Here is a 17,954-nt window from a genome sequence, read left to right on the forward strand (position 1 = left end):
ATCTGCCTGTGACAGACAGTCCCCCTACTGGTGAAAAAAGATTAAAAAAAAAGCTTGAATAAAGCAATCCATGTAAAAATAAATAAATATATGTATATTTATGATATATACATATATTGTCTCTATATATAATATTTATATATATATCTTATATATATAATGTCATACTAAGTGTATTTTTATAGTAATATATACACATATTAATATAAAAACATGCTTATAATAAATTACACACGTGTGTATATATATATATATATAATATATATAATAACTATATATATTGTGTGTATATATATATTGTAAAATCTAAATAATAACTAAATAAAAATTAATAAAATATTTAAAAATAATAACATTTAATTGTTTTTATATATTTATATATTTCATTTTATTCTAACTGTATTTTGTTTGTCAATCTTTCTTTTATTATGGCATTTGAGTCACAGGGTACAGAATAAAGAAGAGAGTTATTGCAAGGTAACACAAAATAAAGGTATCAGCGTGATTCTGAGTACACTCCCCAGAAAGACTGCCACATTTTTAGAATAAATGAACATAATAAAACAGGCAAGATTTAACTGTTGCGTGTGAATAATTAAAAATTACTTAAAGGGACGCTATAGTCACCAAAACAATTATAGCCTAATTAGGCTGTTTTGGTGTCTCACTGCTCAGTTCTCTGCCATTTAGGCGTTCAATCACCTTGTTTATGCAGATCTAGTCACACCTACCTGCACATTTCTTTTTTTCTTTATGATATTGAATAATGGTATGTAAAGAAAGCCCTTCTTTTCCTGAAAAAAAACTATATAATTTGTATAGGAACAGTAAATGAGAGAGAGGAAAATGACAGCTAAACGCAAACACCACAAAAGTGTTAAAACAGCTCTGGTCCTTAACGTACAAAATGGCCAAAAACAGTCCCTTAAGGGGTTAAAAAGGAAATAATTTTCCCCTTATGGTTTTATGTATCAATATTTCACTGTTTTTGAGTGGGACCTCGCTCAGATGTACGTACAACTGGAGAAAATGAATATGACATGGTTTGCTTCAAATTCTGAAAAATCTATCGAAAACATAGGCACCAGGAAGTATTACTTTACTGAGAGGGTAGTGGATGCATGGATAGCCTTCCAGCTGAAGTGGTAGAGGTTAACACAGTAAAGGAGTTTAAGCATGCGTGGGATAGGCATAAGGCTATCCTAACTATAAGATAAGGCCAGGGACTAATGAAAGTATTTAGAAAACTGGGCAGACTAGATGGGCCGAATGGTTCTTATCTGCCGTCACATTCTATGAATAAAATCACCATTTAATGACTTTTCTTTAGTTATCACTTTTTTTGCTTCACGGACACAATTCCAGATACTGAATCAAACGAACATGTTTGATCATTGTGTGCATCTTTTGCTTCATATGGCACTCCAGAGATACAAAAGCTGGTTGGCGCAAATTCAACTAAATTTCAAATATGTATGCACAAGTCTATTGATATCACTATGAGACTTGTGGTACTAGATTTTTTCTATGTTTCTATGTTTCTACCATAACTAGAGAAATAAGACTCCATTAAATAGTTATTTTCTTTTCTGGTTTATTCACTACTATTTAAATACCTAAAGCCTGCTGAGTTTATTTGAAAGTTCTCAACTTGAGTCCCCATTGATTTGAATAGGAAGATGGCTTCAACACAGATTGTTTAAACTATAGTACGGTTTGGCTAAAAGTATCCAGTGGGCTTTTAGTCCTGTACTGTAAGTACCAATTCCTGTCCTCGTGTTCCAAGCTAGACTCATTATCACATATCAGGTCAATTCAGAGTTTTAAATAAACCTCTTTGTAAACACAAACTGGTTAACACAGAAGACTATGGCGAGGACCAAAACTGAATCAACCCCAATATTCGTTACTTGGTGTTCTCACATTGGTGATTTAATCATGTTATTTGGATTCACATTGGCCTCACTCTCCAGTCTAACTCTATATTGTCTCACTGGCCTCATGGTCTGCTAAGTACTTACTGACAAGGTTTGATCAAGAACACCCAGGCTATACCCAAATAGACTTGAGTTGTAGCTAATTAGCTCTGCTCAAAAGCAGATAGAATACAATGACAATATAGATATATACATCAGATACCTGAACTACATTTGTCAGCTTTATCAGTGCGCATGCATTGTATGTAGCTGAAACAGATACACAGACAAACATGAGGTATGTACAATGTTCAGGCACCAAACCCAAAGTAATCGGGTTAGTCACTAAATTGACAATTCAAAGCAAATTCAAAGTGAATTTACAATGTTAGGCCCAAATTTCCAAATACAAAGCATAACTGACTTATTTTTTCCAGTCTAGGTATTTTGGCCTTAAATCAGAAATTTACTTTGAATTCACCCTGAATTTTCAATTGAGTAAATAACTGTGTGTATTGATGCTGTCTCACTACTAATCTGTAAAAAATGTATAGTAGGACGTGCATTGCATCTAGTAGCCACTGTGTTGTATTTTCAATCCCAGGAACACTGCTCGTAATTAGTTCCTCCTAAATGCACGTCAGTTATTTTGTTTCTGTGCCAGAACTACATATATTAAATGTGCAAAGTATAATAACTGTTACTATGAACTAACAATAAAAATACCTCTGCAGCTCCTTCTAGAGGCAGGAAGCAGCACTACACCACCACTGCCTTAGTCTGAATATCCACAAAGTGCTTCTGGAATGTGGAGGATGATTAAAACAGAGAAAATATATTTTTAGATTAAAAAAAAAAAAAAAAATTATATAGAAAAAATACAAAAGAAACGTGATCCCACTTGCCTTAAATTGATACGTTATAGTGTAACCTGTACAGCAATTGTTTCATAGTGGGGGAACTAAACAGGTTGAGGCTCTATTAGAAAGTCAAGCTGGTCACACTCTATACTCTATACGTTGGGCATGCTTAGCTCTTTCCAGCCCACCTGCCATTTCTCTCTTTCCGGTGTATCCAACTGCAATCTTCTGATATATGTTGGCAGTTTAACTAAGGCTGTTACCCTAGTTTTACAGTAGCCCTTGTTACAGACTGGTTTAGTGGTACATCTTATTGTACAGTGGTATATAAAGGGACACTATAGTGACCAGAACAACTACCGCTTAATGTAGTTGTTCTGGTGTCTATCACATGCCCCTGCAGGCTTTTTAATGTAAACACTGCCTTTTCATAGAAAATACAGTGTTTGTATTGGTACCTAGTAACACCTCTAGTGGCAGTCACTCAGACGGCCACTACTGGTGCTTACTGGGTCAGTGCTGCACACAGCACTGATTTTCAGCATCTCCACGCTCTGCCTGCGGACACTGAACGCTGCCCATAGAGTTGCATTGATTCAATGCATCTCTATGAGGAGATACTGACTGACTAACTGGCTCAGCACAGCGTTTTGCTGCGCATGCGCAATAGCCTCCCAAATCCTTATCTATGGAAAGGCATTGTATTAGCTAAAATTGTCAATTTTGAAGCTCTCAGCCAAGGAGGCGGAGCGGGGCGGGACCAACTCCTAGCTATGCTGTTGTGGTTATGGTGCTTTGAAAAAAGGTTAGTTTAGACACCTTTTAAAAGTAAGCAGAGAAGGGTTTGGGGCCTAAACAGAGCTTTTAAAACTATAGTGTCAGGAATGCTTTTTTTTTTTTTCTTCCTGACACTATAGTGTTTCTTTAAATTAGGACATGCTTTATATAATGCATTTCCTTGAATACACATCAGTTTGCAAGTAAGGATGACAAAATAGAAATAAATAAATAGTGTGCATCTAAACTTCATTAGTACTATTCTAGCTAGTAGCTATGTGAAACGCGTTAATTAAAATAAATGACTACACTATTACGTTTATTTATCTTATTTTGTTAAATAGCAAAATAATGCAATTACTTATAAAAAGGTCTTGTTGTGGGCACTCTTTGCATTTTATAAAGATGATTGTCTAGTTTATATTTTGGGTTTTATAATGCTCTATTACCTTCGGAGTCTTTTTTTTTTTTTTTTCATTTTCTTACAGTCGTATAATTTTTTTTTTTTTATATTCATATTCAGTATGAAAAGTTACACGTGTCCTTTGAAACCTGGAACAAATACATCCTCAATGTCCTTAGGATTTTTTTTTTTTTGTCTTTTTAATAATAAATATTAATGAGAGCAGATAGATAAGTATCTTTCACGCTAAGGATTCTGCATGAATTTGAAATTACTTTGTCTTCTTCATTGACAAAGTGTGAACATTTTGTATGTCGTGTTCATTTATCTCTGATTTCCATCGGCAATTCCGTGAGATCGCACATCTTCCGTCTGACTTTTACTTGAACGTTCTTTAAAGTTGATGCAGATACAAAGCCAAGATTAGGGATCACATTTCTGTAGTATCTACTCCATAACAATCCATTGGACAAGAAATTGTACAGCTTCATAACTCTCTGCTACTTGATAAATAGCTTTTTAATCGTCAACTCTTGTTCCTTTCTGTTGTGGTTATGTTACATGCCATATTTTGTGGCCTGTCACTATGAGCTTTAATGTATCAGTGCTTTTTTTGTAAGTACCTGACAAATCTAGATATGACTTATAATGACGGTGGGAGGTATTTTAATGAAATATGTTGCAGGTCTCTGGTGAGGAAGTTATAATGAAATAAGTCATATGCTTGACTTACAAGACAGATATCTGTGGTATGCTTTCATTCGGATGTAGGCTGTTTATGAAAAATGCCTATGACAATGCAGCAAATCCCATGGTGCCCTGGAATGTGTGTTTTAAAAAGGCAAAAGGACATTGAATTCAGCCACAATTGTAAACTGAGCTATGTGGTTAAAAGCATTGTGCAAGCTCCACATTTAAAGGGACAATGCAAGCACTATAACTACTACAGTGCTATGTAGTGATTATGGTGCCATGAATGCTCTACTGTCCCACCTTTCTAAGGAGTTAAAAAAACATTTTGACTGCTTACCCGGGTTGTGCTGGGTGCCACTTCTCACCTCCACTACTTCATGCAGAGAGACAGAAGTGTTTCATCCTTGCTAAACCCTGCAGGGCAAGGCTTAGCTCATTGGCTGAAAGGGATTGGCTGAACTCAGGCTTGACAAATACACCGTGTGTGTTGAAACGTTGCTCAGTCCACTTTTATGATGGAATTAAAAAAAAAACCTCCAATTGCATAATTTTCAGGTGTTGGGACTCTATTATTGCTACTTGTATAATCTGAAGATTTTAGGGGGTGGCTTTGGGAGCCTCCACCCACATTGTACATTAGGAGTGCATGACCTCCATATTTGTCTACTCTCAGCCAATGAGTTACCCCTGCACTTCAGGGCTTAGCTCAGAAGAGCTAATGGAAACTCCTAGAGTGGAAGTAGTGTAACTGGGGAGTGGTGCCCAGCAAACCCCAAGTACAAGAGGTTAATTAATGCTAAGACAGTTTGACTCCTTGCAATGGGGAGTGCCAGGGCATTGCAGGCACCATAACCACTACAGCACGCTCTTGAGCTGTGTGTACCTCCGATCCACGCCCCTAAATATTATAGCGTTATGTGGATTTCCATACCATTCCCTTAATTAGAAATAAAAAATGCTGTAAATTAAATAATTCAATAGGTACAGATTTCCAGCTGTTCGACTGGTGGCCATAATGTGTCATCTTCTGTACATGGAGATCGGAATCCGTTAAAAAGATACCAAACAACTTACCTGAACTTGAAAATAAAAATAGAAAATCATGAAAAAAATACAAATAAAAAACCAGCCTCGAAGATCAATGGCTGAAATACAAATGGGAGAATACATCTGTTCTCGGCCAGTCACAGCACCCTGTATGGTGCCAGTTTGCATGAGCAGCGCTCTTCTAATGCTAAATGAGCAATGTATGTCTGAAAACATGGTTTGATGGTAAGTGTCCCTAGTGATTATTCCTCAGTCTTTGTACTTATGTTGCTGTGCAGTATACTTGGCAAGCACGTGATGTCTGGATGTATACTCGAGCTTCTCCTATTTGAAAGCCAGACTACATTTCCTTTGGCAGTGACCATTAGAATTAGCAATGCCTTTTAACTTCTATCAGCGGAGTAGAAATAGTTCTGTGTAATTAAGTAGAAAGGGTGTCAGTAACACCGGAATGTGCCACTTATGCCATTTACCATGTACTTTGTGGACTTTACTTATATCCAGGGAGCCTTGCCAGTACTTTATTTCTGGATTAGACGAAACAAATCTTAACTTATTCAGTCGACCATTTATCACATCGCTAACATTATTTAGAAAAGTCAAATTGATAATCCCCTAATGTCACCATGTCTTTTTACATCCAACAAATCAGTCTTATTTACAGTGGTCCTTGTGTAATGATAAATTAAAGGTATCAGTACATTTAATGGTATATACGATACATGGTAATATCGAATGTTATTCCTAATGAGTGAGTCTGACATTCTAAATGTCAACCCTAGTCACTGACCTACTATAACCAAAACCCTAGTTAAATATTCTAAAATATGAGTCTGCATTTGTAACCCGACTATAAATGGCCCTTTATGAAATTCCAGGTTGTACCCATTTTAAGATCTACAGTTATACCAGGGAGCTATTTGTAATGTCGTTTCTGGGAAGATGCTTTCTATATTTTCTGCCTGGTATAGCTGCAAATAGATGTCCTGTTAAGAAATATTCAGATTTACCATTAGAAACTGATTACCTATATTTAGCCCATATTAGGTTATGTGCCCTCTCTCAGCCTCGTCCCTCCAGTTCCTGTGCCCCTATACCAACCTAACTCTCTATTCCGTGCAAGAGGCAGGAGGGACATCACCTATTGTCCACCTGATTATAATTCTGTGAGCAAGCAGTACCCTCTTTCTAACTTTCTTATCATTGTTAGTGAAGGCCTGAGTAAAGCTGTCTGTGTGAGCTTTGGGATTGTGTGTAAATATACTCCAATATGTAAACTATGGTGACTGGGTACTGTGACGGTAGTCACCATCTCTGGAAGCAAATGTCTGACACTTCAGGTAGGTCCCCAGATAGCTCTTATGTTGAAGTCACTCTGTGCCCATTATAGGTGCAGGGTGTGTATTGTAATGTTGTTTGAGGGATGGCTTGTGTAATCTCATGTCTGGCTGTTGGGCCTGTGCAGCGCCACAAATTGGTTGTCAATGAGTCTGCAACAGTTTTGTGCAGCACCACCTATTGGTTGCGACAGTGATTAGCAGTACCTGAATAGCAAGGCTTGATAATTTGAATATTCAGGTAGATTTGCATATTCTGGTTTATGGAGGCAGGGGGCATATTCCTTGTTAGGCATTGTCATCACCACCCATTTATTAGTATTGTATTGTGTTGTATGAGTGCTTGGATGATTCCCCATATGATGTTGTTATATGTATTGGATTTAGTGTGTTGCCATCAGTGTAATGTAATGCGGATCGGGGTTAGTCTTTAGTGTAACTTAAGAATTTTCCGGACCTGCTTGCTGGCTCTACTATTTCCTGGTCCTGGGGATATGTCAAGAAAGAGATAGGCCTCAGAGTCACCAGTGTCTTTGTAAAGGTAGTAGTTGAAGGCAGTGCAGGCAGAGGGGATAATATCTGCCTCGGAGGAGGAAGCACTGGTAGAGAGGTCGATACCTGCCTCGGAGGAAGGGGCACAGGCAGTATTGTTAGTAGTTAGAAGAGGTGTAAAACCCCCGGAAGTAATTCGTCACGGGTACAATATTTTACTCATTCAGCAGATTATCCATCCTGTGGCATAGGAGTCTGTTAGACAATGTTTGAGTGCCAATGTCAGTGCCGGGTGGGTGCAGAGATTGTATAGTACCCATCAGAAAAGTCATATAATGCTTTGGGATTAATGAAATATTGTTAGAAATTTAACTTTATCCAATTTTTTGCTTTACAGTTTTTTAGGTGCAATAGACTATTATCATAAAATATAGTTAAAACAATATCACTACTAAATAATAAAACTAAAGCCATTACTATCGCAAATAAAAAAAATAACAGTAATACTTTTCAAGTAAACATATTTTTTAAATTTCATTAAGCTGTTAGCATGGCATTTTGATACATTAATATTCCTTTATTAAAATAAAACTGTACGGAAGAGATAAAAATAATGCAGCAAATTAGGCAATATAATCTTGTCTTTTGTCGTTGCCATGGCAACCCTGCACCGTTACCAAAATATGCTGAGTGTGAGATTCCCATGATATGATTCAGAACAATAAAACAATTTCTAATAGAATTTGGAGGAAAAAAAATTCAGTTTGGAACTGAAAGTATGACTCACAACAAGCTGTGAAAATGGTGCTACAGAGCAAATCTATAAAAAAAAAAGCAGATCTTTAATATTCCTTAGCTCCTTAATGGCAAATGACGGTCTAAGTCCTCATTGTAATGCATTCTTTAAGGGTCATCGTCAGAAACCTAACTACCCACTGCACTAGTCTCACAATTCCCTATGAGGAAGCATTTGATTGGCTGAGATCATCAGGATTGATGATCTCAGCTGTGGAGGCTGGGAGGCCCCGGAGAGAGCACCGCGGCTTTGGAGAAAAGGTAAGTAAAACTACCTTTTTAATTGACATCAGGGAAAGGGGGGCGATAAACTGAAACGTACATAGGTCACTTTGGAGTTAGGAATGCATGTTTGAATTCCTAATGCTATAGTGTTCTTTTAAGGTGAGCATGAAGCATTAGTTGAAAAAAAAAAGCGTCACTCATGTTTGGAACAAATAACTCCTGATTCTTTGAATTATACAACGTCACCTGCTGAGATATACTTAAATTTTTTTTTTTTTTACTACTTCCATGTCCCACTACATGACTACTCAGTGCTCTAGGCTAGGCGTGAAGCTAAACACCAACTGTTCAAATATTCAGCAGTACAGTTCATAGTGATGGCTAAGCCACCTACTCTGCCATGAGAGCCAGCAAGTAACACAGGCTATAACCAGGGGATTTAGACTTGTGGAGAATAAAAAAAAAAAGGATTAAAATTAAATTAGCCAAACTGGACAAATTCTCCAACACAGCTTTTTTTTTAGTTTAAGCTATTTTGGCTTACATTTTGTATTTCCCTTTAAATTCTCCTTACAGTCATTGTTTAGTGAATAGCTCTGTAGTTCTGCAGTAATTTATTGCCCTTTAACATTCTACACATAAGATACATGTATTTAATTATTTAATGATACAAATCAAGTGCTGGATTCACACTGCTTACGGAATAGCAATTCCTCCATTGAAGTGTAAAGGAGAACTGCTATTCAATAAGCAAGGTTAAACCTTATTAATAAAAACTATTATTTTATTGAACAATTTCCTTTAACAGAGCGTGTGAATGAAGAGTACGGTGTACACATGATTAATTCATAAACATTCCCCATGGTTATTCTGCACACTCATTATTAGAGTATGGCTTAATCGCGACTGTAAAATGCAAAATAAAGCTGATTAGTTGTCAGATATATGTGTTCTGTGTATTTATACACAGTGAAAGAATTGATGTTAGTATAAAAATTACTGCATTATTACTGCTCACAGCATGTCCTTTATTAGAATGTAGACATTCCCCGTCATTTTATAGCGCAGTATACTTTGCATACCTGTAGCTGTGCTTGCTTAGTAACATTAATTAGGGACATTTCATTTCTTTGCTATTTTCAAATAAGAAACGTATACACTGATCAGTCATAGTATTAAAGCCACTGAAAGGTGAAGTGAATAACATTGATTATATCGTTATAATGGCACCGGTTAAGGGGTGAGATATATTAGGCAGCACGTAAACAGCTAGTTCTTGTATTTTATGTGTTGGAAGCAGGAAAAATGGGCTAGTGAAAAGATCTGAGTTACTTTCACAAGGGGCAAATAGTGACGGCTAGACGAATGGTCAGAGCATCTCCAAAACAGCAAGTCTTGAGGGGGGGTCCCAGTACGCGGTGGTTAGTACTTACCATAAGTGATGCAGAAAAGGAGAACTGGTGAACCAGTTCCAGGGTCATGGGCGCTCAAGGCTCATTGATGCAAGTGGAGAGTGAAGACCAGCCTGTCTGTTCCGATCACACAGAAGAGATACTGTAGCTGAAATTGCTGAAAATCTTAATGCTGGTCGTGATAGAAAGGTGTCAGAACACACAGTGCATAGCACTTTGCTGTGTATGTGGTTGCATCGCTGCAGATGGGATAGAGTACTCATGATGACCCCTATCCACCTCTGAAAGCCCCTTTAATGGGGACGTAAGCATCAGAACTAGACCATGTGGTCTGATAAATCACATTTTCTTTTGGATCAGGTAGATGGTCATGTGCATATTGGTCGTTTACCTGGGGAAGAAATGGTAGCAAGATGCACTATTGGAAGAAGGCAGGCTATCAGAGGCAGAGGCAGGCTGCTCTGGGCAATGTTCTGCTGGGAAAATTGGGCCCTGGCATTCATGGCAATGGTGTTCCCAGATGGCAGTGGCCTCTGTCAGAAGGATAATGCAACCTACCACACTGGAAAAATTGTTCAGGAATAGTTTGAGGAACACGACAAAGAGTTTAAGGTGTTACCTTGGCCTCCAAATTCCCCAGATCTCAATCTGCTTGAGGGGACCAACACAATATTAGGCTGGTGGTTTTAATGTTGTGGATGATCAGTGTAATTTTTTATGTCAAAAAGGATGTTCTGTTCATTCAATATAGGTCATCACTCAACAGCTCTGCTTTCCTAAAACATACAGATTATTTAAAAAAAAAAAAAAGACTTGTTTAGACATCATTCTGTACATCCGTGGTGCTGTAAGCTTGTTTGGGCAGGGCCCTCTTTACCTACTATTCTGGCAGGTCAATCATGAACTTAGTGTCTGTCTTGCTAACCTATTGTACAGCGCTGTGGAATATGTTGGCGCTGTATAAATAATTGTAATTGATAAAATGCACATGTTTAAGGAATATTTTGGATATCCTGGATGAAGAAGAGATTGGATTGATCCATAATGTTTGCCTCACATGCATACTAAACTTTTCAGTAATGTACCTATTTATATCCCTCTAGGGCACGCACACTGTAAAACACACAATCAAAAATAATATACAGCTATGTAATTACTTGGCTTTTTTTCCCACTGATTTAAAAAAAAAAAAACTGAAAAACATCTGATGCACAATCGATCTTTTATTTCTCATGCAATTGTATTTTCCATTTATATTGGCATACAGTTATGACCCCTATTACCAAGATGGCCTGTGTAGGGCTTTCATGCCAGTGATTTCTAATTTTCCAGGCTCATTGGAGAATTCTATAAACCCGTGTTCTCAGCCAGTGAGATCATAGTCTACATAATGCCAGCCATGACTATGCACAAGAGATTTGCTATATTTAAGGCACAGATCCATTTTCACTTCTGTCTCTGTCCTCTGATAATGGCCAGGCTGGGTGAGGGGTAGGTTTGCTGTGATTTTTTAAAATTTATTTCAAGATTGACCACACACCTATCATTTGATCTCCCTCTGCAGGACACCCACAGCTACTGCCAGATGTTAAACCTCTCAGCTGAAGGTAATATGATTTAATAACTGCCCGTCCTTGCTTTGGCATAATTTTACTAGATGACTTTGAGATCGAAACAAAAATCCCTAAAATAAGAAATTGAGAATTATGCAATTACGTATTATTACTGATCTATATTTTATCCTTATTTCTTATAGTGAAACAGAAAAAAAAGTCTTCCTTTGCTGCATTGAACTATTTGTTACCTAACTTCAGTTTAATCTTTTTAAAATAATCTCATAATTTTATTTATGTATAACAATGTTTCTCAGAACAAATAAACAACATGTAGATATGTCTGTTTGCCTAGTGGGAGAGATTTGTACGAAGGGAACAATCGTGTCAGGGTGCCATATTCTGAACAGATGGTGCAAAGTACTAAATGCGGGGCAATCACCATGGAAACCAGTGGACCCAGCAGGCACATTCCATAGGTGACTCCACCCTTTTTGCATCTTTTCACCACTTTTCAGAACAAGACACTTTGATAAATCTCACCTAGTGTGTCAAACTTGGAAATGGCTGTCTCAACTTCAGAAGACTCACTGCAGTTGTTCACTAAATACTCGATTTTAAGGCTACAGTGGGCATGTAATCGCCAAGAGAGAGCAATGCAGTCTGGGAAAACTATGCCTGATCTTATAAATTCACAACTCTGCCATCATTTACTGTTAGTACAGTTAGAATAAGGGGTAAGCAAAATAAATCCACAGATCCCTTTCAACCTCATGTCTGCCATACAGGCTGCTGGTGGTGGCGGCAAGTAGTGGTTTCTCTCTCAATTTGCCAACGAATACCAATTAAAGTGTATGACAAAGCCCATTACATGATGAAACTAATGGGCATTGTTTTATATTCTTTTTACTACATTTTATTTTATTGTTTTAAATGAATACATTCAATGTTTTATATCCAGGACCTTACATACTGCTGCCTGTCTCCAGATTGTTATATCATTGGTGGGGATAAAAACTACCTATGTACTTGGACTGAGCAATCTGAAATTACTATTGTCCATGTAATTAAGTTTGTATTTGTTTTCTACTCTTCCATTGTACAGTATGCACTATATATTTGTATTCTCTTTTGTGTCTTATGGAGAGCACCAGTACCCACCACATATCCCAGAGTTGGGGTCATGCCACTCCAGGCTATACCCTAGGAGTTATTGCTAGGCTCCAGAACATGTGAGTGTAACCCTATATACTTACTTACCTCTGGAATGCTATACTGAATATACTACACTATGTTATTTTATTATGTATGAGATACTCTGCAAGGAATAGCTATCAAAAACACAAGAGCTACACTGTATCCTTAAACCGAGTCTACCAATGTAGACTTGACAAGGTTTCTACCCTAAATTGGGTTTTTGGCAACCCCGACTCTTTTTTATTTGTTTCCTGCTTAAATATTCTTTCATATTTACTCAGCCCATTTGTATTCTTTACGTTTTAAAGGAAAAAAAATAGTTATGTTTATGACATCCTGTTACATCACATAATATACGATTTAGCACAAGTTGTGCATTTATCAAAATTTTTTTACTTTTTGTCTGTATTGGGTTTGACTTGTATGGATTGGGAAGAATATGCTGTAAAGTAAAAACAACATAAAAAAATGTCCATTTGTTTAAAAGTTAATGAGTGATGTTTGTTATGTTTTTTCGACTATGTAGCCAATGATCTAACACAGGGGTAGGCAATCTTGTGGCACTTCAGATGTTATGGACTAAATCTCCCATAATGCTCTTACACACATAATGCTGGCAAAGCATTATGGGAGGTGTAGTCCAAAACATCTGGAGTGCAGAAGGTTGCCTATGCCTGATCTAACATTTGCTATGTTCTGCATGTATACTGGGACTGTACCAATGTCACTAGAAAATAGAAGAAAGGTCCAGGCACTCCAAGGTACAAAAAGGCAAATTTATTGAACCCACTGCCACTCACAAAGACCTATACGGTCTTTGTCAAGCTCTGTACAAAGCTCACCAACATTTACCTACCTATGGAGAATGCTTTAATTGGCAATATGTGTCAAATGTTACCATACCTACTGATTGTTTAAACTGGATGTCTTCCGATCCCTATTGCTGCAGGCCTTCCTGTGACTCGCCATTCTCTTCTGAGAATGTTGACATAAAGGGTGGGGGGGGGTTGAAGTTTATCACTAATTTGTGAACAAATATACAGGAAAAAGGAAGTTAACAATAATGATCAATTTATTTAAGGTACACTATCACAGAAACATATTGAAGCCTTGTGTGCGATATGAAGTAATTTTAAGGTTTTACTATTCTCAAATAAAATCACATAAAATTAATTGTTTTGTTTCTTTGACTTTTTTTTTAACCATTATGTTTTTGTTTTTGTTTCTTATTTTGTTTGTTTGCGTCCTTTCTTCTGAAATAACAATTATAATAATAATACCAATAATAATATAACCCAGCATAGTCTCTAAGTTGCATTTTCCTGTATAATTATTATTGTGCTTGGCTGGTTCAGAGTCGAGCTGTGTCAGGATTTATTTACACGCACTGGTTGAACAAGAAGTTCCATATATTTCTATATTTGTTGTTGGTTGTTGATATGTACTTACAAGTTGTGTCTATTGTCTTATATGGGAATCACAGATTGTGTTAAATTGATTCTCTGTAAAACTTTCCTATACACAAAGACTGTGTGCTGGGTCTATATACAACATAGATGCTAATTGTAGTTTTTTTCTAAAGCGCTGCTCTGGGCACCATGATAACTTCATCACAATGATACCCGGATTGTAACTTTAAATATGTGTTCTGGATTTTAATATTAGTTCAGCATTGTGAACTTGTACTCTATTGTTTATTATATTGTATTTTATCAATATTCTGCCTAGATGTTAGTGGTCTACATCTCCAATGATGCTCAGCTAGCCTTTAGCAGAAATGAACAAATTAAAGGGACACTCTAGACATCAGAACCGCTACAACTTATGGAGATTGTCCCTGCAGACACTTTGTGCCTGCAGTCATATTTTTTGCATATAATATAGTGAATGGAAGTTGATGGATCCATATTTTCAAATTCCCACTTTTCCCATTAATTTTTTGTCAGTGACTGAAATGTCTCTGGTAGTTGCATTATTTTAACACCAGGAACTTGTCTGTTACATTGGAAATCAGTTTAGGGGATTCTGGGTAATATACAAGTGAACAGAGTTCCTATTAGAGTCTCTCATTTCCTGTTCTAAGCAGAAGACCAAGGGGTGGAGCCTGAGTACAAGCAGTCTTACCACACAAAATCTAGAAAACTTTCATTATGCATCTTAAAGGGACACTCAAACCACTACACCAGCATATATTAATTCCGGTGTAAAAAGAGATTTGTAAGAATCACTGCGGCTACAGCCTTCAGAGCCCATACTATATTGTTTATTATATTGTATTTTATCAATATTCTGCCTAGATGTTAGTGGTCTACATCTCTACTGATGCTCAGCTAGCCTATAGCAGAAATGAACAAATTAAAGGGACACTCTAGACATCAGAACCACTACAGCTTATGGAGATTGTCCCTGCAGACACTTTGTGCCTGCAGTCATATTTTTTGCATATAATATACATCCCCGTGATACAGTATATTTGAGCGATTACTGGTATGCCTCTGTACCTTTAATAATAAACAATATGTTTTATACTTGTCACATTATAAACTAATTACTAATAAAGTAACAAACTTCTACCTTGGAAAATGTAAAAAAAAAAAAAAAAGCCCATGTTTTTCTAGTCCCAAGTGTAATGTTAACGTTGACACTAGGCTCACAAACGAGGAGTGATAAAGGTTGTGTAATATAACATTAAAGGTTTTTGTAAGAATAAATCTTAAAAGTTTTCATCAGATAATATAAGCATTGCCATAAATCAGCCTTCATTTTAAACTAGTTATTCCTGGTCCCTTTCTGATTAAAATAAGATTTTGGAAATACATTGTCATATTTGCTTTATGTTAATGGATTTGATAAAAACAGTAAGTTCTCTGCAGGTTTTCTGCAGGTTGGGCTCCCCCTGCTGGTTAGTAGAAGCAATGTAAATCACCTAACACCTCCAGCCACACTTCATTGTTTTACATACCTTCCGGTAGTCAATGAAACTGAATTGCTGGCAGGGACACAAGGTTAAAATGTTTACGATAAATTAGAAGCAGGTGTATTAATGCCAAACAAGGCAAGAGAAGATTAAAAGAGGAACTGTCACTTCCGAACTAATGACGCGTTGTAATAGCAAACAAGAGATGATCTTTTAGCTGTGGTTTTAGAATCATAAGAAACAGCGCTGTGTTTTTATTTCTTATATATTTTTATCAAACGGCAGACTGTACAGGCTCTTACTGGGAGCTAATATACTCTCTTACAGGATTATTATTTTTTTTTTAATTCTTTATTTTAGGCAGTGCACGTTTTATACAATACTTTCTGTCATTATGGTATTACAAAAATGCAAATAACGTTTTTGCATTACACGACTGAGGAATGCACCATTTTTATTTTTTAACAATTCTATTCCCTTAACTACTCAGTGGAGATGTAGGCGGGTGTGATATACCGTATGACAATTCGAGTAGTTTCGGGGGGTTATGTCGGCTATGCAAGGCGTATCGCTTTAGGGTGTTGTTCCAGGTATCACATAGATGGGAAGGTGACCATGAGTGTTTGCGAGAGGGAACAGTACCTGTTACTCCCTGTAAAGTGGTATTGCATATCTTCATGTAGGTGGGGAAAGAGAGGTGTTTAGTGCCTGCTAGTGTAGCTGTATGTTACAGGTCTGTCTTGGTGAGTGTTACCCCTTAACCATAGGGTGGGGAGGGGGGGGGGGAGGGGAGGTGGGTGTTATCTCCTATCTGTAACAGTGTGAGCTATGAATCTTACATGGGCTGGGTACCTGAGAGTCCTATTCTAGTCTACTTAACTCTTTCTCGCTGCAACATGCAAAACAGCAATATAAACAGTAAGAAAGACAACGGTAAATTTGAGCTAGAGGTAAACTTTAGGTCGAGTCTTGGCTGGCCTTTATGACTTTGTGCCGGGTGAGTTTGTGGGCTCCGTGTGGGTCTGCCCATGAGTCAGGTGCCTGCTGAGGAGAGGCCCTCGACCCTTGGTACGAAGGGAACAATCGTGTCAGGGTTCTGTGACCTGGCTGTGTCACCTCCAGGTGTGCCGGGGTCGGGTGCTGTTATTCCCAAAGTGGTGTAGATTTTACAGTTTCTGCTAGTGTTCGAAGCGTGTGGACAGCTCCGTTCTGGGTTACCAGTTAGGTACCCTGAGTCCCCCAGCGGTAAGGCTCTCCCTGAGACTGAAGATGAGTCGTGATGGGACCTAGAGTTCTGTGCCACTGTAGTGTTGCCCTGGTCAGATCCTGGAAATAATTCAAGGATGAGTTCTCAAACTTCAATGGGGTTTTGCCCCATACTGCCACCATGATGCGAGCTTTATCCATCGCAGTGGTGCAGTGGATAATCACATTCCTCGGCCCTGAGTTAGAGGGTTCAGCCATGCTGGCTAGTCGAAAAGTGCCATCCAGGGTAATCTTTTTGGCCACTGCCGGTGAGAGTATGGTGGCTAGCAGCCTCCTAGTATAGTGTGGAAGCTCTTTGGTTCCTACCTCCACTGGAATGCCTCGGATTTTTATATTGGTGCACCTGATTTGGTCTTCGAGGGCTACCAGTCGCTATGACATGGTGTGATTGCAAGTGTGGAGTTGTTGTACTGGGCCTTCCAGGTTATGCACCGTGGTTTGGACATCCAGTATGTCTTCCTCTATTGCCCTTATGCGGTTGGATCTTCGTGCGTACAAATGCGAGGTCTGCTGCTATCATTTTATGGAGGTCTGCTAGGAGCAGTTTGAGGTATTCTTTGGTGGTTGGTGCAGAGCTATCTGCCTGCTGTAAGCTTTGAATTTGCGCCATTGGGGATGTTTGTTCAGGTTTAGGTTCCCAGCTTTCCGCTCCCGTAGGTGGCGCTGTCATAGTGTGGTTTGCCCGAGCCAGTGTGTTCTTCGAGGCAGTGGACCTCTGAAGCATGGCCCTGATGTCTCTGTCGGGCTTTTGTGTCCGGCGTTTCATGGCTGGGGTGTCGACATCAGTGGCTGGGGTGTCAACCAAGGTGGCTCTGGCATGCTCTGGCTGTGTGCCCCTATGAGACCATCGAGGAGTGTCTCTAGGCCTCATGGCACCGGCGGGTGCTAGGCTCCGGCTTTGCGCTGCTGTTTGTGTTGTCTCTGGGTGTACTGAAAGGGCATCGATCGATGCGGGAAGGTGCCCTGATTTCAGTTGTTAGGGTTACAGGGCTGGATGGAGTGCTGGACGGAAGATATTTGGAGATTTTGGTAGGTCCGTGAGGAGCTCATAGAAATGGCGCCTG

The sequence above is a fragment of the Pelobates fuscus genome, chromosome 8 (genome assembly GCF_036172605.1).
Source record: "Pelobates fuscus isolate aPelFus1 chromosome 8, aPelFus1.pri, whole genome shotgun sequence".
Taxonomy (NCBI): domain Eukaryota; kingdom Metazoa; phylum Chordata; class Amphibia; order Anura; family Pelobatidae; genus Pelobates; species Pelobates fuscus.